This window comes from Anser anser (genome assembly GCF_964211835.1).
Source record: "Anser anser genome assembly, chromosome: 9".
In the NCBI taxonomy this organism is placed as follows: Eukaryota; Metazoa; Chordata; class Aves; order Anseriformes; family Anatidae; genus Anser; species Anser anser.
In genome coordinates, this window is record NC_139729.1 from 10,368,731 (window position 1) to 10,382,464 (window position 13,734).

General features: G+C 49.8%; 1 protein-coding gene across 14 annotated transcripts in view; it reads right to left on the reverse strand.

The window, feature by feature from the left end:
* Positions 1-13,734, reverse strand: part of ST6GAL1 (ST6 beta-galactoside alpha-2,6-sialyltransferase 1) — a 47,033-nt gene that overhangs the window by 26,194 nt on the left and 7,105 nt on the right. For 7 of the 14 annotated variants that reach the window (XM_083849344.1, XM_083849350.1, XM_083849347.1 and 4 more), the window contains exons 1-2: positions 12,715-12,859; positions 5,255-5,412 (exon numbers count right to left, since the gene is read on the reverse strand). The gene's annotated coding sequence lies outside the window, so the exon portion shown is untranslated. Of the gene's footprint in view, positions 1-1,323; positions 1,444-1,542; positions 1,568-5,254; positions 5,413-12,714; positions 12,860-13,734 lie in introns of those variants that run through there. The other 7 variants (XM_083849349.1, XM_083849348.1, XM_083849346.1 and 4 more) reach the window with 3 other exon arrangements.

The following is a 13,734-nucleotide window of genomic DNA, read 5'->3' on the forward strand; positions in this document are numbered from 1 at the left end:
CAGAATCACAGAACGGCCTGAGTTGGAAGGGACCCCAAAGATCGCCCAGTTCCAACCCCCCTGCCATAGGCAGGGATGCCACCCACTACATCAGGTTGGCCAAGACCCCATCCAACATGGCCTTGGACGCCTCCAGGGATGGGCCATCCACAGCTTCTCTGGGCAACCTGTGCCAGTGCCTCACCACCCTTACAGTGAAGAATTTCGTCCTAATCTCTAATCTAAATCTATCTTCTTTTAGTTTAAGACCATTCCCCTTTGTCCTATCATTATCTACATGAGTAAAGAGTCCCTCTCCATCCTTTCTGTAAGTTCCGTCTAAGTACTGAAAGGTTGCAACGAGGTCACCGCAGAGCCTTCTCTTCTGTAGGCTGAACAGCCCCAGCTCTCTCAGCCTTTCTTCACGGGAGAGATGCTCCAGCCATTTGATCATCTTTGTGGCCCTCCTCTGGACCCGCTCTAACAGGTCCACACCCTTCTCGTGCTGGGGACCCCAAACCTGGATGCAGTGCTCCAGGTGGGGCCTCACCAGGGCAGAGCAGAGGGGGACAATCCCCTCCCTCCAGCTGCTGGTCACTCCTCTTTTGATGCAGCCCAGGACACAGGTGCCCTTCTGGGCTGTAAGTGCACACAGCTGGCTCGTGTCAAGCCTTTTGTCCACCTGAACAGGACGTATTACAAATACATACACTCACGTATTTATGTTCTTATATCCCCCTCCTATTTTTGAATTAGGAAATAATGCATTCAGGATGCAGTAAGAAATTGATGTAACTGAAATAAAAGCTTTTCAGAAAGCTGTCCAACATGCATAGAGGCCGCAGTTTTATGTAAGTAAGTGAAATTACTTCTACAAGTCATCTTCTCTAAATTCTTCCTCCTTAAGTACTAAACATAGAAATCACTAGTGAAACAAAAGCAATAGTTTTAAGAATATTCTCTGAAGTCTGTTAAGAACAATAATTTTCATTTTTTTCCACAAAGTACAGGAATCAAGATGATAAGCCCGCTCCAGCTTTTACATTCCTCTCACCCTGGGTCACATATAAAGCCTAAGCTGCACCTCTAAAAAAGCCTACACCTCTGTAAGGCTTTACCTGTAGTAGATCTCAAACATGGTGGAGCACCCGTGCTGCAGCAATGAGAACACTCGCGGCTAACCTCGCATGCCCTTTCTGAGAGGGCTTTAAAAGCTCACCAACTACCAGAGCTCCCAAACACCAGCACAACAGGCAAAGCCAACACAATGTGGTGCTCCTTCCTCAGCTGCTCCAAAACCTCACGTCCCTGGGGGGGTCTGCTTGGAGACCACGCAGTACTCACACACATGAGCTGCAAAGCAACCTTCGGCGGACCAGGCTGGCTTTCTTCAGACTACAGCTGCTCCTGGATTTTCATATCTGTTCTCAGCTGGCTCGCTCACAGCAGACTATCTGAGCAAGAGGTGAGAAGGACTCGTGGAGATCTCTGCAGGTTGCAGCCAAAAGAGGCGATGATGTAGGTAAGAGAAAGGAAGCTGGACGGAGTTCCCCACACGCTTACCTCAAGGCGCTGGGTCGCCTGAACCCTTTGACTCTGCGAGGGCTCTGCTGTTTTCAGATTAAAGTACGGCATTCAGCACAATCTGATCAAACACTTGCTCGAGCAACAAGCACAGAGGCGCTGGTGGTTTACACTTAACGAAACCACTTCTCTGGCTGCCGCTGTTTATAAGGGAGCTATTTTTAAGAGACTGAGAATGCACGACAGCTGCCAGAGCTGCTCCTGACAGCAGTTGGGAGGCCCTCCCCAAACCAGTGCAGTGCTGGTGAAGGAGCTCCCACCACACAGCTGCTTCTGCCATACGTAACCTGTGTGGAACCAGCAGCTTTCCTACTGTGCCTGCATCTCCAGCACTCCTCTTCTTCCTGGGAAACCTTTCCTAAGGCCCTTCACTATCCTTTTGGCACTGGCTCTGCACAAGGGGATGCTCAAATTTCCATGGCCTTTCCCAGGGTGAAGTGGTGTGCAGTCACCTCCTGCCTCAGTGGGATCCTCACGTCCATCTCCACAGCTCCTCCTCCTCTCCATGAACCTTCCTTTTTGAAAGTCCTTCTCTTATCTGTTTTTGTTTGTTTGTTTTTGTCATCTTTCCTCCCATCCCTCCAGCCCCCCAGCGTGCAGTGACTGTTCTGGGCTCCTGTCCTCTGCTCACCAAGATGCTGTGAGTTTCAGAGCCAACGTATGACTCCTACAGAAGCTTCCCATCAGAAGCAATGCCTGAGCTGGTCATCCTCTGCACCAGCAGCTGGCAACAGAAGTAGCTCCAGCAACTGCATCTGTACACCTGAAAGGAAGGTGAGCAAGCCACCCGCTTGCCTTGACTGGAACAGTGTACAACCCTAACCCAAGCCAAGAGCACCGTCCTGCTTACATATGTACAGCTTCACAACCACTTGTCATTAAGAACACAAATATATACACACACGCACACCTGTACAATCAAATATAAAAACCCTCAGATATATTTACACATAGGTATGTATACAAGCATTCTTTTAAACCCTGGTATTGTATAGCGTTAACCAACACCAGTGACTCCAGAACAATGTACACAGAAGTGAATAAGCCTGGGACTGTGGCATGGACCTTGTGAACATAAGCCAGCAGAAGCCTTGAATAGGCAGACGAAGGCTGGAACCAGAAGACCCAGAGCCACAAGCACAAACGACCAACTCCCGATCCAGAAAGCTGCCCAAAACCGATAGCAACGGTGGAGCCATCCTAAAGGAAAACCACCCAGATGGGCTGGCACTCTGCTTCAGAATCAAGTGTTCAGAATTAATTACTCCATTATCTTACACAACACCTAATTACTCTGTTATCTTGCATAATAGTTTACGCATCTCCTTTAGAGGAAACTGTATTTTAGTACCGGGTCCAAGATAGTGCTGAGTGTGCGCGACCAGCCTGGACACCCACGCTGCAGAACTGCTGCGGAAGAAGAGGCAGCGCACTGAGCCTCCGGTCGTCCTTGTGTGTGGCTGTGCTCCTCCTGTCTGCCACCCAGGCCCCAGGTACCACGGGGACACGGTTCCCAGCAGCATGCAGGGCTCTGTTCCCCGCCAGCTGCTGCCTGGAGGAGCAGGGTCCTGGCAGCAAGGGGCCCAGGGAGCAGAGGGGTAAGGCGTGCTTTTGTTTTAACTTCCCATTTCCAATGAGCCAGAAGGAGGAAAGAGAAATGGGCATTTTCCATTTCAGATACTGACGCACTGAACACAGTGTAATTGCTGACGAGGGGGTTGTGCAGACTGAGAGGTAAAGATACTGCAGACCAGATATATCGCTGATACATTTGGTGGAATTCCACCAGCAACCTTTCCATACTACAAGCCAGGCCTAACCAGGCTGCCTCATGCAAAACCTCATTTAGTAAAAGGCGATTGGGTGTGACTGTCCAACAGACCGACTTCTCCTCACTTCAAAAGGAGATAAAGACTTTGTCCTACCAAAGTAAGTTAAGAGAATGAATATCTCCGAATTAAAAGCAAAAGTTGTGCTTGAGAGGTCAGCTTGGCCTTAGATTTCTGCTGTCCTAAAGACTGGCATCCAACCGAGGCTAAAGTAACACTCGCTGGTGCAAACTTACACTTCACATGGGCACACAGAGCTGCTCCGTGCTGCCACACCTTCCCAGGGAGTATGAGTCCCATTCCTGCAAGTTACACAGCACTCCAGGATCCTGCTGTCTCAGCAGCAAGCCCAAGGTCACACCATGAGTCACTTCTTTGCCTGGTGAGCAGAGTATTCTCATAAAAGAACAAGAAAACAGAAACAAAACCCCTTGTTTCCACACACACACAAATAAATAAGTTTTTACATAGGCAGCACTCCATGGCTGACCTGCTTGATCCTCTATTCTACACCGAAATCCTGTCTCACCAGAAGCCGTCTCTGGCTCAGTTTCCTTCTTTCCCCAGGAAAAAAACAGCTGCCAAGGATGTCCAAGGCAACGTGCCGTGCCTCTCCTCTCTTCCACTCACCTGTTTCCAGCAGCGCATTCCCACTCCTGCTGGTGCTGGCCGGGTCCTGTACCCCTGGGTCTTGACACACTTCAGCAGCGGCTGCTCCCTGCCCTCAGCCCCCAGGCAGGTGGGCTGCTGAGCCGCACCGCCACAGCTGGGGCTCTCCAGTTTGCAATGCTAAAGGTAATACAACACTGGGAAGTGTTCCCTGGCCAGAAGGGAAGAGAGGGGGGTGCATTTTCCATATTAAAGATTCAGGTTTTAAGCAGAGGAGGGAAGACTACCATGTTTCCAGCGCTGGAGGAAATGGGGAAGGGACAGAGGCCACCACTGCCTGGCATTCCTGATGCCAGGAAGTTAAGGATTAAAAAAAGCAACTGTACAATGAAATCCTCTCAAACCCTCTTCACACATGAAAATGGGCGTAAGTCCAAAACCACTACTTGCAATCACCTCTAAAAATCTCCCCTACTGAGTTTGCTTTCCGTTGGTCTCCCGTGTGCAGAGAAGGTGGTGTTAAATGAGGAGCGTGACAAAGCACTGAACTGTGCACCGAAGGGTAGCCCATTCACACATTTATTAGACTAATCTGGCCCCACACTAAAGCACAGAGCGCTAGGAATATTCCATAGGCAGCACAGATCTTTCAGACTAGCTAATCATCCAGGGAGACAGCTAATGAATGCTTGCAGTGCTGTGATAAGGGACAGCATGTCAGCAGGGAAGAGAGATGGAGAGGGCAAAAAAGTAGGGGCACCACCAGTGAAAGCATGGAGATCTCCAGGCGTGTTGAGCAGAGGTCGGCTGTGAACCCATCCAGCTAATTACTCTAACCCAGCACCACCAGCAATATCCCCAAAGGGTTTCTGGGGAAAGCCCTAACCAAAGTGAGCCCCAGCACACATCTTATATTAGTTTTATGCAAGTCAGAATGCAACTGCATCTTAGGCATTTATCTCTGGAGCTTAGCCAGTACGTATCAACATTTACAAGAGCTCCACCAAGAAGCAGAATAAACATTTTTTGCTTTGCAAAAAGTATAGGAGAGGTGCAAGCAGAAGAGCAGAGAGCCCTCCCAGTTCTCTTCACACCCCTCCCAACTTCACGTGCAACTCAAGACAGCCCCTCTACAGACAGCAATGCCTTTGTATGTACGTGCCCTTATCACGCTGACAGCAGCCATGCTCTTGCTGCTAGGCCTGCAAAAGCAAAAAGAGGCACAGGGAAGAGAAGAGAAACATGGCCATTACCTTCATCTCCAGGTTCCTTCACTGTCCACAGCAGCTTTTGCGAAACCCTTCCAGTCACAGCGGGGTGGCCAGGTGAGGTCCGGGCGAGCTGCTGCCACATCCAAGCTGTGCATGCAGTTCTTCATGCCCACATCTCACCTCTAGCTGAGTTTTCTGGCCTAGGAAAGAAATTAAGGATGCAATGTGAGACAGCCACATCGGTCATCCAGACTGCTGGACCTGGGACCACAGTGGGCAGCCAGGACACACATTGCACACCTGCAGCAACAAGCGACTACGCAGAGCCTTAGCCAGGAAAATAAAAAAGCCTTTTCAGAGTTCATTTTTCTAACCTCTCCCCTATTTCTACAAGAAACTAGGAGTAACTACAACACATGTCCTAAAATCCTCTTAAATAAGATACTAATCACAAGACTGTTTAGCAAGTCGGTGCACACAAACCGCACAAAAACTGCCGCCTCCCATAATTACCCTGCCCCAGGCAAGTTTCCAGCCTGTGTGCATGGCCTGGCACGGGTCTGCCCCACACCTCCCGCAGCTCTGCTCCCTGCTATCAGGTCTGCCCCACACCTCCCACAGCTCTGCTCCCTGCTATCGGGTCTGCCCCACACCTCCCGCAGCTCTGCTCCCTGCTATCGGCAGGGAACCCGAGTGCCCACAGGTTACAGAGAGGTCCCGACACGCTGTTATCCCGCACCGCAGCCACCTCTAACCCTGAGGACCCCAGGCCCACGGCACCATGGCACCCAGCCCTGCCGGGAGCAGAAAGCTCAGCAGAGGGTGCTGCGAGAGGCAGCGACCCCGGCGGCCACCATGGTGTGGCCACATGTCCTTGCCACCAGGCCGGAGGGCTGAGGGCGACGTTTGGTGCTAGAAGATGGCAGCACGCCGCCAGTGCCCAGCTCTCCCCAGGGCTGCGGCTGCATGAGAAATAACGAAACCAAAGAGATCTTTGAGGGTTACGTCAGGCCAGGGGAAGGCAGGAAGAACGGGCTGCTAAACCAGAAAGCAACGTTTTGTGCTTCTTCTGGCAACCAGCAGTGTTTTTGGGTGGCTGCACGTGCGTGCCAGGCTAGGAAGCCGCACCAGCAGCCCCAGCAGTCACCAGGATCCCTGGTCCACACGCTACTTCACGCCATGCAGTAGCACATCAGGCTCTGCGCCTGGCTCCTGCCCTCCCTCCGCATCTCAGCCCCTCGGGCCTTCCTCTCCACGTGCCTGCAGAGCAAACAGAGATGTCCCCGTGGGCAGAGCCGTGCAGCTGCTGGTGTGGAAGCACGCGCCGGGCTCTGGGGCAGCTGCAGAACGGGGGGGAGCTGGCCTGGCCTGGCCTGGCCGGGGCCAGCAGCACCGCTCAGCCGAGGCTGACAGGCGCGCGGCTTTCAGGCCCCTCTGCAGGCTCCTGCACCCCTTCCAGCCCTTGCTCACAACGGGCAGTGACGTGGGGATGGTCCTCTCAGCAACACCGTTGGCAGCCTGGCTCCTACCAGCTGTGCTTTTCATGAGGGCACAGACCTCCAGCTGGGCCTCAGGGCTGTGGTGTGAACTGCATCCCTTAGGGGAGCTCAAACTCTCAGCACTTGTCCTACAAGCCGTAGGCATGAGAGGGATCTGGCCACCTCACCTTCTGATCATGGCCTGATACGGGCATCCCCATGGCAACACAGGGACTGCAAGGAAATGGCCTCAAGTGGCACCAGGGAGGTTAAGATTGGGTATCAGGAAGAATTTCTTCATGGAGAGGGTGGTCACGCATTGGAAGGGGCTGCCCAGGGAGTCCACCCATTCTGCAACCATGGGGAAAACAAAAAGGCGTAATTAATCTGGAGAGTATCCGGCGGGGTCAGAGCACTCTCCACCTTCTTTGACACCTCCCACGAAAAAGGTTGCAGATTCGCTCGACAGCCCAGGCTAAGCTTAACAAAACAGGCAACATTAGCAAACCACCTCCTCCTCCTCCGCCCCAGCAGCCAGCTAAGTGAGCAGCTTCACGTACTAGTTCTCTCTATGCTGCTTTATTGGATTACAAAGTAAAAGAAGAATAAAATAAAAAAATTGGGTCAGGAGCCTACCCTGTCTCCACTCCAGCTGTACAAACTGATGTGCAGCAAGGAGGTGGCCAGCCTCACGGCCTGAGCCCGGGTGTGCGCAGCAGAGAAGCCTCAGCCCACTTCCACAGGGCTGTGCTTTCCTCCCTTTGAACAGCGGGCATCTTTCCCACCGTGCTACCAGGACCAACCTGTCTGCAGGGCAGGGTCACCAGCATACCACCAGAAAACAAACCAGACCACACTCTTATCACACGAGTCGCAGGCAGAGGAAAACAGGCCAGCTAAATTTTTATTTTTATTTTAAATAGAGCAAATTGTGTCCCAGCCAGATGTCAATTCTCTAATAAGGCTGCAGTATTTTGCTGGGCAGAAAACAGAAGACAGCTGTCCCCTGACCCAGGCACACAGAGCTCCTGCAAGTTGGACGGAGATAGGACACCACCCTTTGGTCCTACAGTACGTTTTTAAAACGCTGCCAGAACATGTGGGTTGGGGAAAAGGGGTGGCTGGTGAGCGATAACTAACATAGCACTGACCTCCTCCACCTCCACACAGCCAGACTCCAGCAGGGACCAAGGGCTCAAAAGGCACAAAAGTTGTCCCAGACCCACCCGACCACAGGTAATGCTTCCCCAAACCTGCTTGGAGCATGCCCCACAAATCCAAGGCCAGCATGTTCAGCCAGTGCAGCACAGGCACTTTCCTTACTGCTTAGCCAGATGCTGCCACAAGTTTTACTCCCCATATGTGCACATGCCTATCTACAGAGCAAGCATTAGCACCATGAGGCATACCAGCAGTTAGTTGATGGGAAGTCACCTTTGAAAATGACAAGGTTAAGCAAGAACTTCATGTTAACCCCCCCACAGTGTTGAAAAAAGATCCCACCCTCAAGAGGAAACAAACAAACAAACCACAACAAAACAAACAAAAGCCAAAGGAGCCCCCAACCCAAAAAAGGCAAAAAAAATAAATAGGAAGTGATAGCAGTAAAGAAAATTATCATCAATTCTTCTTCCCTTCTTTTCACAGGTGAGAAATTGTTTCTCCTCCCCACATTCCCCAGCTGCAACATGAACAAGCGCCCGCCAGCTGCTTTGGCAGAGGAAAACACACTGCTGCATTCTGGTAAAAGAAATCATGTTTGTTTATTGCTTAATTGTTACTGCTGATTCATCCCAAAATTACAAGCCTTGCCACCACAACTCTTCTAAACTCTTCTAAAACGTAATAATCAAAACCCTGCCTGCTGGGTTAATTACGGTTAAATAGAGAACCATTAAGCCATTACCAGGAAAGCAGCAGCTCCCTCCCGCCGGCAGCCAAGGCGCAGGAGCCAGCCCAACCGGGCAGCATGCGGCGCCAGCGTGGACGCTCACCCGGCCCAGCCTCGTGCCCTTGGCCCCTGCTTACGCCCGGACCCGCAGGCTGAGCCACGGAGGCACCGCATGAAGCTACCCGCCGGCCAGGTGCAAAACACAGCACCGGAGGAGCCGCACTCTTGTCTGGACACGAGGCTGGCACCGCAGCCAACAGAGCCCCAGGCAAGCTCCAAACTCGCGTCCCTCTGAGAGCCACTTCTGGCTCCCGCAGAGCACGGACCCCCGGCAACTCGCAGGGCCCAGCAGGGCAGAGAAGCTGCCTCCGCATTACGGAGAGGTACAGAGAAACCAAGCAACCTGCCCCAAACCAGAGTAAGTGACAGGGAGACTCCAAGGCCAGCAGCCTTGTTTTGGGCCATTTCTAAGAGTCTGAATACTCCAAGCAAATACACATTTCTTTGGGTAACGCTCAGAATATGCACAGCTACAGCTGTCAATTGACCATTCATCAGTGACATAAGGCAGGGGGATCAAGAGCACTCTCAGCATGTTTGCAGATGACACCAAACTGAGCGGTGCCGTTGATCCTACAGAAGGAAGGGATGCCATCCAGAGGGACCTGGACAAGCATCAAGCTAAGAAGCAGCCATGGAACCATGCAATCAGAAACTGCAGCACAGATGCAAGTTGAATTAGGGCTGTGTAACTTAAACACTATCCTGCCTTCTGAGCCTGGCTTTACAACCCTTTTGTTGTCCTTTTTCTTGTCCCTTTTCTTGTCAACCCAGGCTGACCGCTTAACAATTCCAAAAGGACAAAATTAAGCTTGATAAAACCCCCGTTACTACAAGGTACACTGTCAGGTTTTTATTTTTATTTTTTTTTTACATGACTGATGCTACTAAAATACTACCTGTGCTATAAAATGGAACCTTCTTACAAATAAATTATAATAAAAAATAAAACCCAAGACATGGCCATAGGCTTGACTACAGAAACTCCAACTCCACAGCCTGCGCTCTGTTTGAAGGGATATATCCTTGCTTGGTTTTGACGCCTTCAGCTACAGCAGCCCTTGTTCACCTTCAATTGCTTCATGAATGCTACAGGAGAAAGACTTCAGACACTGACCACTGATGAAACCAGAGAAGCAGAAGCCAGCAACTTCCAGGGGAAATACAGAAAATCAAGTTACTGATTACTACCTTGGCCATACGCCAAGGGAAACACAAGCCTTTGGAGGAGCATTGCTAGGATAGAGGAGAGAAGAACTCTCCCACTCTTGCCACCACCTTCCCACTGACAGAACTGGAAACCTGCCTGCCACGAGGCAGGTTTGGGCACCACTTTCTGCTCTCCACGCTTCCCTCAGACAGGGCGCAAGGCAGCAGCAGGAGGAAGGCAGCCAGCCCACACCACAGCTTCCAGCACAACCACGGCCCGAGCAGGAGCTGCAGCGTGGCCAGGAAGAAAGGTGACCCATGCAAACCAGAGCTGAGGGGGTTCTGGCACCCAGAAGCAGTCTCATCCAGGCACAACCCCAGCCGCATCCTTTCTCCGTGCCTGCCAGCTCTCCGGGAGCCCCTCGCCGTTTTCCCCAGCCAAGGCGCTGCAAACAAAAAGCATATTGCAGCTTCCAACCTATCTGAACTCAACTTCCTTCATCCTCCTCCCAAAACCAGCGCTGAAAGCTGCAAAAAATGGGTGGAAGCTGGGAAGAAAGAAGTGAGACTTGTATCGGCTCAGCTGCCCATCAGACCACAAGGTGCTGGGAAGGATGAGCGCTGCCCGAAAATGGCTCTGGCAGATCAGCAACTTAAGACCCAGTATAAAACTCTGCTGAGGACAGGTATGAGCCCTGAGGCCGGGCTGTGAGCACAAAGAGCTGTGCTGCAGCCCCAGCTCTGCAGCTGGCACTGCTGCAACCAGGGATGCGACAACCCCACCACCGCACCTACCTGCTGCACTGCACACATGGCAGGGCACGGCACTCAGACTCCTGAAACCTTGGCCTTTCCACAATACCTCAAAACAAGTTAGGCTTCTAGAGTCTTGTCTACGTGGAGACAGATAGGAAGAGTTAAGCCAAATTAATGGCAGGCATGAATTTTAAAACTATGAATTAATATGCATTAATGACCCTGGTAAGACCTCTCAGTTCTAGCTCAGATAAGCTTGGATTTCATTCCTTTTCATTCACTTCCAGCATGGACTAAACAAAACATAATTAAAGAGTGTCCAAGCAGAAACTTAACACCATTTCTGACATCAAATTTTACAGCTAATCCTTAATTGTTTTGATTTTTTTTCCTACCTAGATGGCAAGTATGTGATTATCTATCCATCTAATTAAACAATCCACAAATATCTAATGAAATATTTATCTGATCACGCTCCCATAATAACTAGGGAAACTTCTCAACCCTAAAGCATGCATTTCACTGCAACACACCAGTGCTGTCCATCTGAAGAAGACTGGTGCTTTGCAAAGCGATCTGCCCAGAGATGATGACAAAGTGCAGAGCTAAACTCACCTCTGAAATCCCAGTCAAGAACTCTTTCCCTGTGGTTCAGCCAAAACTAGAGGCTGCTGAATCACAGACAGACTGGTTACACATGTGAACCTTGAACAAGAAGCTTGCCCACAGATTCCTGGAGAACACTTCTGTGGGATTTCTCCCTGGTTTTATCCTGAGAGATCAAAACCGCAGCAAGAGCAGAGCTGCAGGGTTGCCATACCGCCCTCACCTACCCAGAGCAAACGTGGAATGCTAACAGGTTTCCAAAACGGGGAGAGGGAAGGCAGAAAGGGGCTTTGCCACACTTGAAAGTGAATTTGATTTTTACCTCAGGTACAGATGTGAAGGAATTCCCACTGATTTTCAAAAACACACTCCTAACCACAACTGAAACTGATGAACCACATCTACAGTGCCTAAAATATTCCCAACCAACACCCACGCTGCATTACAGAAGAATGAAATGAAAGACAGCAAGTAGCGACTGCTATGAAAAGTAGCAGATAAATCTAAAGAAAATGAGATTCCTTCCATGCACCTCTCCCACCTCTCTTCCCCTGAGGACTCGTGGCACTTTTTAAAGCCCACACCTTGCAGCAGGCTCAGCACAAATGACCACGCACATGACACGGATGTCCACACACACAGGGCCACTACTCAAAGCAAAGTCTCAGTCATGTTTTCAGACTCCTCAGTCCACAGGTGAACTACTCATTTGGCCAGACTTCAAGAAGGCTATTCTTTAAAAATACGTAAAATTTAATTTGAAGAGCCAGAAAATTCCAGTGATCTCAGTCCCCAATCTATATCATGAGCAGATAGTCTGGCTAACTCATCATGCAAGCCATTCTTCAATTAAAGTGTTCTTCCAGTACTGCTCTTTCTGCTTTTCTAGCTTGCACTCTCACATCTCTCCAAACCACCCCTTCCTGATTACATTTATATCAATCCTCCCCTGGCCTGCAGGAATCCCACTACCTCCAACAACAAAACACATCCTTGGGACTATTTCCTTCATCTCTGCTCCTCATTCCTTCAACCTCAACACCCTCTCTGTTCCACTTACCCTCAAGCCTGGCCCCTTCTGGTTTTTGTTTTCCTTTCCATCTTAAATCCACTTAACCGCTCCTTCCTACAGGGTTTTTTTCTTTGTTTGTTTTTCTTCTCCCCGAAAGCAGCTCCACCCTCTGACACTTTTCCTCTCCACAGAGCAGGAACGACCCTCCATGAAGGACGCTCTCTGGTACCATCTTCGCCCTGCCTTCCCTTCCTCCTTTCCACCACCAGACCTGAGCGCCTTTCTAGTACCCACCATTGCCATGTCTTCTCCTTCATTACACTCTGGAGCATCTTTCCTTTTTTGCTTACTTCCATGAGTCTGTGCTTTCCTGGTCCTTGCCACAACCACTCCTCAGAGCGCAGCTGACCACCTTCCACCCCAAAGGTTGCCAAGAGCCTGGCATCAGGAAGAAGGAAAAGTTCCGTTTTCCTTCACTGTTGCACTGTTCCCAGCAAATCTGCCCACTTTGTTAGGTTATTGCCTTTGCACTGGTTAATACCAGACCTACCTCTCAGCTCCCTCCTTCACACACGTGCAGACACCACCCCGGTGATGCTGAGAAGTTAGCAGCACATAGCACAAAGGTCTCCAGCTACTTCGTCAACGTACCAGCAGAACTCCTCCAAAGTGGGAAAAAGTCCCTTTGAAAGACCCGAAGAGTAATGATATGTGGTGCTGGGTAATAAAATCCTGCAGAATCAAAAAAGGGTTTTCATTTGACCTGTATTCTTTTTCTGCACCTTGACTCTTTCCTCTGGATTCTGCCCAGTTTGCGGAATTTTACCTGGGGCCACAGAAATGTAAACATAAACATAAATCCTATTTCAACCAAACTCACCCAGAAAAATCAGCACAGAGCTGACAGAGAACAACGTTTTTGTTTCTGCTGACGAATCTCACTCATGAAGCGCCCAGCACCCTGACAATTCTTTATAGCGAATCTCTGCTGAGGGAACAAACACTGGGTTGAGTATTAATGTCAATTATATACGCTTACATTAAAATGAAAACAATAAAATATAGTTTGATTGTAACACCTATAATCTTGTACATTCAAATCTCCCATTTCCTTAAGACCCCTAGCAAGCACAAAGGGTTTCAGGATTCCAGTTGGGTCATTAAGACGGTCAAGAAATAATACGCTGATTATCCATCACGAGACCGCAGTACAACCTTGGAGTTACACAGAACTCTGCCTCGATCGTGTTTGCCAATGGAAGCGGTAGCACTAACGTATCTTCTCTGACTGATAAGAGTACATTTCAACCACGTTTCAATTTTGTCAAGGAAACAGAAAACCCTTGTGTTTAAAATTTTTTATTTATTTAATTTTTACTACACAACTGTTTTTAGGATGCTCAGTGCTTGAGCTACTCTGTTCAGAAGGCACGTGGTGGTCTACATTACCTTTCTGCCAGCAGCACTTCCTGAACGCTCAGTCCCACAAATGAGTCTAGAAAAAACACAAAACCTTTTCATTCTTGCGTTCCAAGTTAAATGTTATTTCAAGATAAAAACTGTTCCTTGA